Raw genomic sequence first — 10,880 nt, 5'->3', positions numbered from 1 at the left:
ACACCCTCCAGACATCCTCGTTCGTCGTGACGTAGAGCTCTTGCAGCGTCTGGTGCTTGGCCGAGTCGAACTCCCACAAAACAAATGCCCGTCCTTGACACGGAAGGATCCGGCGGAAGAGCATAACCTGGACCATGTTGATAAGCTTGATTTTCTTGTTCATCATGTTCTGGATGCAGGTCTGGAGTCCGGTCAGCTCTAGCGAAGAACCCCAAGACAGGCCCTTCTTTTTCCAGGAGGTTAGCTGCGTGGGGATTCCGAATTGAAATTTGGGGGCTGCCACCCAGTTGGAGTCGCACGGCTCGGTGATGTAGAACCACCCCGATTGCCACCCCTTTATGGTATCCACATAGGTGCCCTCGAGCCAGGTGACATTAGGCATCTTGCCCACCATGGCACCTCCGCACTCTCCTTGATGGCCACCCACCACCTTCGGTTTGACATTTAAGGTTTTCAGCCATAGGCCGAAGTGGGGCCTGATGCGGAGGAAGGCCTCACACACGACGATAAACGCCGAGATGTTGAGGATGAAATTGGGGGCCAGATCATGAAAATCCAGCCCATAGTAGAACATGAGCCCATGGACAAACGGGTGGAGAGGAAATCCCAGTCCGTGGACGAAATGGGTAAGAAAAACTACCCTCTCATGGGGTTCGGGCGTTGGGACGATCTGCCCCACATTTGGCAGCCGGTGCACGATATCCGCAACCAGGTATCCGGCTTCCCGTAAATTTTTGATGTTCTCCTCCGTGACGGAGGAGACCATCCACTTGCCTCCTACTCCGGACATGCTTGGAGTGGTTTGAGAAGAAGAACGCGAGCTTGGGCGCTAGAGCTCGAGTGTGCGGGAATGGGTAAGCGAGGAGGAAGAAGGCGTGGCTGAAAAAAGTAAATCTTTGTCCCTTTATAAGGGAGGAAAAGCCGATGTGTCTCCCCACTTTCCTGGCAAAACCGCTTATTCCCCAGGCACCGTAATTGATGGTGTGGTTGGGTTACCCACGTCCGTGTTGATGAGAATCCCGTAATAAGGGGAACATGATCTCTTCTTTGACAAGATGTGTCAAGAAAACCACCTCGCGATATGTGCGGAGCTGGTTGAGAAAAGCGGTTCGAATAATAACCGGGCTGTGGCGTGATCTCATGCTGTCAAAACGTGTCAGATTAGATTTGTGGAAATATTATTCTCTCTACGGTGGTATGTGGAACTTATTTTGCAGGGTCGGACACTATCCTTGTATTCAAACTCTTCCATGGTGTATTCGGAGGAGGAACCCGCCTTGCAATGCCGAAGACAACACTGCGCACCACACTCATCGTCATTGAAGCCTGGTTCAGGGGCTACTGAGGGAGTCCTGGATTAGGGGGTCTCCGGACAGCCGGACTATATCCTTTGGCCGGACTATTGGACTATCAAGATACAAGATTGAAGACTTTGTCCCGTGTCCGGATGGGACTCTACTTGACATGGAAGGAAATCTAGGCAAAACGGATATGTATATCTCCTCCTTTGTAACCGACCTTGTGTAACCCTAGCCCCCTCCGGTGTCTATATAAACTGGAGGGTTTTAGTCCATAGAACAACATACAATCATACCATAGGCTAGCTTCTAGGGTTTAGCCTCTTTGATCTCGTGGTAGATCAACTCTTGTAATACTCATATCATCAAGAACAATCAAGCAGGACGTAGGGTAATACCTCCATCAAGAGGGCCCGAACCTTGTAAACATCGTGTCCCCTGCCTCCTGTTACCATCCGCCTTAGACGCACAGTTCGGGACCCCCTACCCGAGATCCGCCGGTTTTGGCACCGACAGAGGGCGTGAGGAGAATACGGTGGCCCTAGTGGCTTCTTGGGGATCATTGTGCCTCCACACCGCTCCAAGGGAGACGTACTTCCCCTCAAAAGGAAGGAACTTCGGTAACACATCCTCATCTTCACCGGCTCCACTCTTGGTTATCTCGTACCTTTACTTGTGCAAGATTATTTGTGTTACTTCCCTTGCTTGCATGTGTGCTTGTTGTTGTTGCATCATCTAGACAACCTACTTTGATGCAAAGTTTAATTTGGTAAATAAAAGATAAAAATTGTTAGTTGCCTACTCACCCCCATCTAGTCAACTATATCGATCCTTTCAGGGGTGATAGTGGGTGGAGATGGTGGTGGATGAGGAAGGGCGACGGTTCAAATGCCTCGGCTACACAATTTTACTATAAGGACGGTGCTAGAGGAGTGTGGGCGATGGTTGAAGTATGGTGGCTACTAAAATTTTGGTAAAGGAATTGATGCGTGGCGGGATTACCCAAGATCGCGCACGGTCCAATAAGAATATGCGTGTATGATAATAAGGAAAAGTGATGGAATCTCTGATTTTCGCAACCCTCAAGGCGGGTAGTTTGTTTTTAGATTTCTAGCTAGCTAGTCCATCGCACACGGTTTGTCCTAATTTTCAGACGCATACGTGGAATTCACTACCCATATTTAGCTTGCACAGGTGGTGATTTTACAGCACACTTGCATCGCACACGGTTAAGCCAGTACCTCCACCTTTTCTCACGCTTGCGTAGTCGTGGTGATTCATAACGCACTTGCATCGCACACGGTTGATAGAGGCAAAGGTGTCCCGTCTTTCGATGAGATGGTGGCTACCATTTTGGACGAAGTCGACCTTGATGATCTGACTATGAACGTGCGAGGACGTCGCGGCTTAGCAATTGCTAAAGCAACCCTGGGAGGTTATTGACCACACCGGAGCACGATCAACCTGACCATGAAGGTCTGTTTCCTGCAGGCAAACGAAGAACAAGCAAGAAACTAAGATTGCAATCTGGATATTGCGAATATAAGAGGAAATCATTATTGATCAAGGTGGGGTTCTGTGACGCCTTTGTTTGGTCGTTGAACACAAATGAAGTACGCGAAGTTGCAGCTATGGCGACCTTTAATCTAAACAAAACCCAAAGTCTAAACGATGCCCTAAGGGCTGTATAAATGGAGGAGAGAGGGGGGAATTTCGTGGCCCTTGGAGGAGGGGTCTGAAACCAACCCTAACTCTTGTTTCCCCACACACATGGACTCTAAAAACAGCCTATAATCAAGTCTTTCGAAATTACATGGGTCTGGCCCAAAAATAAGGTGACGCAGCACCTAGAATAGCCTCTGGACGAAATTTATGAAGTGGCATCTTGTATATTTCGTCCAAGGCTTCATGCACTCATTATGGTGGCTTCAAAGTCCTGGAATCATCACGTGTAACTCCATTCTTGTTCCCCTTGCGCATGCCATCATCTCCATGCTTGAACTTGCTCCAAGGTTCATCTTTCTTGTCCAAGCTAGGCCCTTCATTTGTAAGCAAAACAAAAGTATCCAATTTAGGCAGCATCATATTCTCATGAACAATAGAATTCGTTACCAAGAAACAAAAGTAACCTGGTAATTTAATTGGTGCGCACGAGCTCTAGTAATTGGTCCAGTATGTATAGCAGTAGGGGCTGTGTGTGTAACAATGGTATTGATTTCCTCATCATCCTCCCCTTCTTGAAATGAAGTCGTCCTCGACAGAAGGTCATCTTCCTGACCCAAATAAGGCTTCAAATCAGCAATGTTAAAAGTGGGACTAACCCCAAAATCTGCAGGCAACTCAAGTTTATATGCATTATGATTTATTTTCTCAAACACCTTAAAATGACCATTAGCACGTGGCATTAGCTTTGATTTGCGCAAATTAGGAAATCTATCCTTACGCAAATGTAACCAAACAAGCTCTCCAGGTGCAAACACAACATGTTTTCTACCCTTATCTCCAACAAATTTATATTTAGCATTCATACGCTCAATGTTTTCCTTAGTTAACTCATGCATTTTTAAAATCAATTCAGCACATTCTTTAGCATCAAAATTAACCTTCTCCGAAGATGGAAGAGGCAACAAATCAATAGGTGCACGAGGTAGGAAACCATGCACAATTTCAAAAGGGCACATCTTATTAGTAGAATGCAATGAACGATTATAAGAAAATTCAATATGAGGCAAGCATTCTACCCACATTTTCTTATTATTCTTCAAAACAGCCCTAAGCATAGTAGACAATATTCTATTGACTACTTCAGTTTGTCCATCAGTTTGGGCATGACAAGTAGTACTAAAAAGCAGTTTAGTCCCCAACTTAGCCCATAAATATCTCCAAAAGTGGCTAAGAAATTTAGTATCAAGATCTGAAACAATAGTATTTGGCACACCATGCAAGCGAATAATTTCAAGAAAGAACAAATCAGCAACATTAACAACATCATCGCTTTTATGACATGGTATAAAATGTGCCATTTTCGAGAACCTATCCACGACAACAAATATGCTATCCCTCCCCTTCTTTGTTCGAGGTAAATCTAAAACAAAGTCCATAAGTATATACTCCCAAGGAACACTAGGTACAGACAAAGGCATATATAAACCATGAGGATTGAGTCATGACTTAGCTTTTTCACATGTAGTGCAGCGAGCAAGAAAACGCTCAACATCCCGTCTCATCTTTGGACAAAAGCAATGTGTAGCAAGTATATCCTCCATCTTCTTCACGCCAAAGTGTCCTATTAATCCTCCTCCATGCACCTCCTGCAACAACAAAAGACTAACAAAGCTAGCTGGAATGCATAGCTTGTTAGCGCGAAACACAAATCCATCATCAACAATGAACTTGTTCCAAGTTCTCCCTTCCTTACAATTCTACAATACATCTTTAAATTCAACATGATGCACATATTGATCTTTGATAGTCTCCAAACCAAATATTTTAAAGTCAAGTTGTGAAAGCATAGTATAACGATGAGACAATGCATCAGCAATAACATTTTCTTTACCCTTCTTGTGTTTAATGACATAAGGGAAAGTCTCAATGAATTCAACCCATTTAGCATGTCTATGGTTCAGTTTTGCTTGACTTTAATTGTGTTTCAAAGATTGATGATCAGAATGTATAACAAATTCCTTGGGCCATAAATAATCTTGCCATGTTTCTAAGGTCCGAACAAGAGCATATAATTCTTTAGCATAAGTAGAGTAGTTCAGACAAGGCCCACTCAATTTTTCCAAAAATTATGCAACTGGTTTGCCATCTTGTAATAACACACCTCCTAATCCAATTCCACTAGCATCACATTCAAGCTCAAAAGTCTTATTAAAATTAGGAAGTTGGAGTAAAGGAGAATGTGTCAACTTATCTTTCAATACTGTGAAGGCTTCTTCCTGTGCGGTACCCCAAACAAAAGGCACATCCTTCTTTGTAAGCTCGTTGAAAGGTGCAGCAATGGTGCTGAAATCTCTCACAAAATGCCTATAGAAAACAGAGAGGCCAAGGAAATTCCTCACTTGTGTGACCCTTTTGGGCTGCGGCCAACTCTCAATAGCTTCAATCTTGGCTTTATCAAATTCAATTCCCTATGGAGTAACAACATAGCCAAGAAAAGATACTGGGTCGGTGCAAAAGGTGCACTTTCCAAGGTTACCAAACAAACATGCATCACATAGAGCAATAAAAACAACACGTAAATGTTTCAAATGTTCGTCCAAAGATTTACTATAAATCAGTATATCATCAAAATAGGCTACCACAAATCATCCAGTGAAAGCACATAAAACTTCGTTCATTAATCTCATGAAAGTACTAGGTGCATTAGTTAACCCAAAAGGCATGAGTAACCACTCATATAAACCAAACTTAGTTTTAAATGCAGTTTCCCATTCATCTCCCAATTTCATACGGATTTGATGGTTTCCACTACGCAAATCAACTTTGGAGAATATTGTAGAACCACTCATTTCATCAAGCATATCATCTAGCCTAGGAATAGGATGAAGATAACGAATAGTAATATTATTAATGCCTTTATAATCAACACACATACGCGATGTACCATCCTTTTTCGGCACTAGAATAATAGGAACAACTCAAGGACTAAGCGATTCGCGAATATTACCTTTGTCGAGCAACTCCTGGACTTGACACATAATCTCCTTCGTATCCTCTAGATTGGTATGGTATGGTGCACGGTTGGGTAGTGATGTCTACTACACAACCTTCTTCTTGTAGACATTGTTGGGCCTCCAAGTGAAGAGGTCTGTAGGACAGTAACAAATTTCCCTCAAGTGGATGAACTAAGGTTTATCAATCCGTAGGAGGCATAGGATGAAGATGGTCTCTCTCAAGCAACCCTGCAACCAAATAACAAAGAGTCTCTTGTGTCCCCAACACACCCAATACAATGGTAAATTGTATAGGTGCACTAGTTCGGCGAAGAGATGGTGATAGAAGTGGTATATGGATGGTAGATAAAGGTTTTTGTAGTCTGAAAATATAAAAATAGCAAGGTAACTAATGATAAAAGTGAGCGTAAACGGTATTGCAATACGTTGAAATAAGGCCTAGGGTTCATACTTTCACTAGTGCAAGTTCTCTCAACAATAATAACATAATTGGATCACATAACTATCCCTCAACATGCAACAAAGAGACACTCCAAAGTCACTAATAGCGGAGAACAAACGAAGAGATTATGGTAGGGTACGAAACCACCTCAAAGTTATTCTTTCCAATCAATCCGTTGGGATATTCCTATAAGTGTCACAAACAACCCTAGAGTTCATACTAGAATAACACCTTAAGACACAAATCAACCAAAACCCTAATGTCACCTAGATACTCCAATGTCACCTCAAGTATCCGTGGGTATGATTATTCGATATGCATGACACAATCTCAGATTCATCTATTCAACCAACACATAGAACCTCAAAGAGTGCCCCAAAGTTTCTACCTGAGAGTCAAGACGAAAATGTGTGCCAACCCCTATGCATAGATTCATGGGCGGAACCCGCAAGTTGATCACCAAAACATACTCAAGTGGATCAATAGAATACCCCATTGTCACCACAGGTATCCCACGCAAGACATACATCAAGTGTTCTCAAATCCTTAAAGACACAATCCGTTACAATAATTTCAAAGGGAAAACTCAATCCATTACAAGAGAGTAGAGGGTGGAGAAAACATCATAAGATCCAACTATAATAGCAAAGCTTGCGATACATCAAGATCGTACCACCTCAAGAACACGAGAGAGAGAGATCAAACACATAGCTACTGGTACATACCCTCAGCCCTGAGGGAGAACCACTCCCTCCTCGTCATGGAGAGCATTGGGATGATGAAGATGGCCACCGGACAGGGATTCCACCTTCGGCAGGGTGCCGAAACGGGTCTAGATTGGCTTTCAGTGGCTACGGAGGCTTCTGGCGGCGGAGCTCCCGATCTATTGTGCTCCCCGATAGTTTTAGGGCATATGGCTATATATAGGCGGAAGAAATACATCACGGGAGCCACGAGGGGCACACGAGGGTGGAGGGCGCGCCCCCTGCCTTGTGGCTTCCTCGTTAGTCCCCTGGCGTGCACTCCAAGTCTCCTGTATTGCTTTCTTTCCAAAAATAACTCTTCTGAAGGTTTCATTCCGTTTGGACTCCATTTGATATTCCTTTTCTGCGGAACACTGAAACAAGGGAAATACAGAAACTGGCACTGGGCTCTGGGTTAATAGGTTAGTCCCAAAAATCATATAAAATAGCAAATAAATGCATATAAAACATCCAAGGTTGATAATATAATAGCATGGAACAATCAAAAATTATAGATACATTTGAGACGTATCATCATCCCCAAGCTTAATTCCTGCTCGTCCTCGAGTAGGTAAATGATAAAAACAGAATTTTTTATGTGGAATACTACCTAACATATTTCTCCAAGTAATTCTCTTTATTGTGGCTAGAATATTCAGGTCCATAAGATTCAAGACAAAAGTTTAATATTGACATAAAAATAATAGTACTTCAAGCACACTAAGAAAGCAATTATGTATTCTCAAAATAACATGGCCAAAGAAAGTTATCCCTACAAAATCATATAGTCTGGCTATGCTCCATCTTCACCACACAAAGTATTTAAATCATGCACAACCCCGATGACAAGCCAAGCAGTTGTTTCATACTTTTGATGTTCTCAAACTTTTCAATCTTCACGCAATACATGAGCGTGAGCCATGGACATAGCACTATAGGTGGAATAGAATGGTGGTTGTGGAGAAGACAAAAAGAGAGAAGATTGTCTCACATCAACTAGGCGTATCAACGGGCTATGGAGATGCCCATTAATAGATATCAATGTGAGTGAGTAGGGATTTCCATGCAACGGATGCACTAGAGCTATAAACTTATGAAAGCTCAACAAAAGAAACTAGTGGGTGTGCATCCAACTCGCTTGCTCACGAAGACCTAGGGCATTTTGAGGAAGCCCGCCATTGGAATATACAAGCCAAGTTCTATAATGAAAGATTCCCACTAGTATATGGAAGTGACAACATAGGAGACTCCCTATCATGAAGATCATGGTGCTACTTTGAAGCACAAGTGTGGTAAAAGGATAGTAGCATTGCCCCTTCTCTCTTTTTCTCTCATTTTTTTTATTTGGGCCTTCTCTTTTTTATGGCCTGTTTTTTTTATTTGGGCTTCTTTGGCCTCTTTTTTTTTTCTTCTGGAGTCTCATCTCGACTTGTGGGGGAATCATAGTCTCCATCATCCTTTCCTCACTGGGACAATGCTCTAATAATGATGATCATCACACTTTTATTTACTTACAACTCAAGAATTACAACTCGATACTTAGAACAAAATATGACTCTATATGAATGCCTCCGGCGGTGTACCGGGATGTGCAATGATGCATGAGTGACATGTATGAAAGAATTATGAACGGTGTCTTTGCCACAAATACAATGTCAGCTACATGATCATGCAAAGCAATATGACTATGATGAAGCGTGTCATAATAACGGAACGGTGGAAAGTTGGATGGCAATATATCTCGGAATGGCTATGTAAATGCCATAATAGGTAGGTATTGTGGTTGTTTTGAGGAAGATATATGGTGGGTTTATGGTACTGGCGAAAGTTGCGCGGTACTAGAGAGGCTAGCAATGGTGGAAGGGTGAGAGTGTGTATAATCCATGGACTCAACATTAGTCATAAAGAACTCACATACTTATTGCAAAAATCTATTAGTTATCGAAACAAAGTACTATGCGCATGCTCCTAGGGGGATAGATTGGTACGAAAATACCATCGCTCATCCCTGACCGCCACTCATAAGGAAGACAATCAATAAATAAATCATGCTCCGACTTCATCACATAACGGTTCACCATACGTGCATGCTACGGGAATCACAAACTTCAACACAAGTATTTCTCAAATTCACAACTACTCAACTAGCATGGCTCTAATATCACCATCTCCATATCTCAAAACAATTATCAAGTATCAAACTTCTCTTAGCATTCAATGCACTCTATATTAAAGTTATTATTATACCCCTCTTGGACGCCCATCATATTAGGACTAAATTCATAACCAAAGAAATTACCATGCTGTTTAGGACTCCCAAAATAATACAAGTGAGGCATGAGATTTCATCTACTTCTACAAAATAAATCCACCGCCGTGCTCTAAAAAGATATAAGTGAAGCACTAGAGCAACAACAAACTACTCCGAAAGATATAAGTGAAGCACTAGAGCAACAACAAACTACTCCGAAAGATATAAGTGAAGCTCAATGAGTAGTCGAATAACTATGCAACTATGTGAAGACTCTCTAACATTTAAGAATTTCATATCTTGGTATTTTATTAAAACAGCAAGCAAAACTAAATAAAATAAAATGACGCTCAAGGCAAAACACATATCATGTGGCGAATAAAAATATAGCTCCAAGTAAAGTTACCGATGAACGAAGACGAAAGAGGGGATGCCTTCCGGGCCATCCCCAAGCTTAGGCTCTTGGTTGTCCTTGAATATTACCTTGGAGTGACTTGGGCATCCCCAATCTTAGGCTCTTTCCACTCCTTATTCCATAGTCCATCGAATCTTTACCCAAAACTTGAAAACTTCACAGCACAAAACTTAACAGAAAACTCATAAGCTCCGTTAGCGAAAGAAAACAAAATGCCACTTCAAGGTACTGTAATGAACTCATTATTTATTTATATTGGTGTTAAACCTACTGTATTCCAACATCTCTATGGTTTATAAACTCTTTTACTAGCCATAGATTCATTAATATAAGCAAACAACACACGAAAAACAGAATCTGTCAAAAACAGAACAGTCTATAGTAATCTGTAACTAACACAAACTTATGGAACCCCAAAAATTCTAAAATAAATTTCTGGACGTGAGTAATTTATCTATTAATCATCTGCAAAAATAATTAACTAAATATCACTCTCCAATTAAAAATGGCAGCAAATCTGGTGAGCGCTAAAGTTTCTGTTTTTTACAGCATGATCGCAAAGACTTTCCCCAAGTCTTCCCAAAGGTTCTACTTGGCACAAACACTAATTAAAACATAAAAACTCAGTAATAACAGAGGCTAGATAAAGTATTTATTGCTAAACAGGAGCAAAAAGCAAGGAACACAAATAAAATTGGGTTGCCTCCCAACAAGCGCTATCGTTTAATGCCCCTAGCTAGGCATGATGATTTCAATGATGCTCACATAAAGGATAAGAATTGAAACATAAAGAGAGCATCATGAAGAATATGACTATCACATTTAATTCTAACCCACTTCCTATGCATAGGGATTTTGTGAGCAAACAACTTGTGGGAATAATAATCAACTAGCATAGGAACGTAAAACAAGCATAACTTCAAAACTTTAAGCACATAGAGAGGAAACTTGATATTATTGCAATTCCTACAAGCATATATTCCTCCCTCATAATAATTTTCAGTAGAATCATGAATGAATTCAACAATATAACCAGCACCTAAAGCGTTCTT

This window comes from Triticum aestivum, chromosome 4A (genome assembly GCF_018294505.1).
Source record: "Triticum aestivum cultivar Chinese Spring chromosome 4A, IWGSC CS RefSeq v2.1, whole genome shotgun sequence".
Taxonomy (NCBI): domain Eukaryota; kingdom Viridiplantae; phylum Streptophyta; class Magnoliopsida; order Poales; family Poaceae; genus Triticum; species Triticum aestivum.
The sequence above is the reverse complement of the archived record's forward strand: the minus strand, read 5'-3'. Positions refer to the sequence as shown.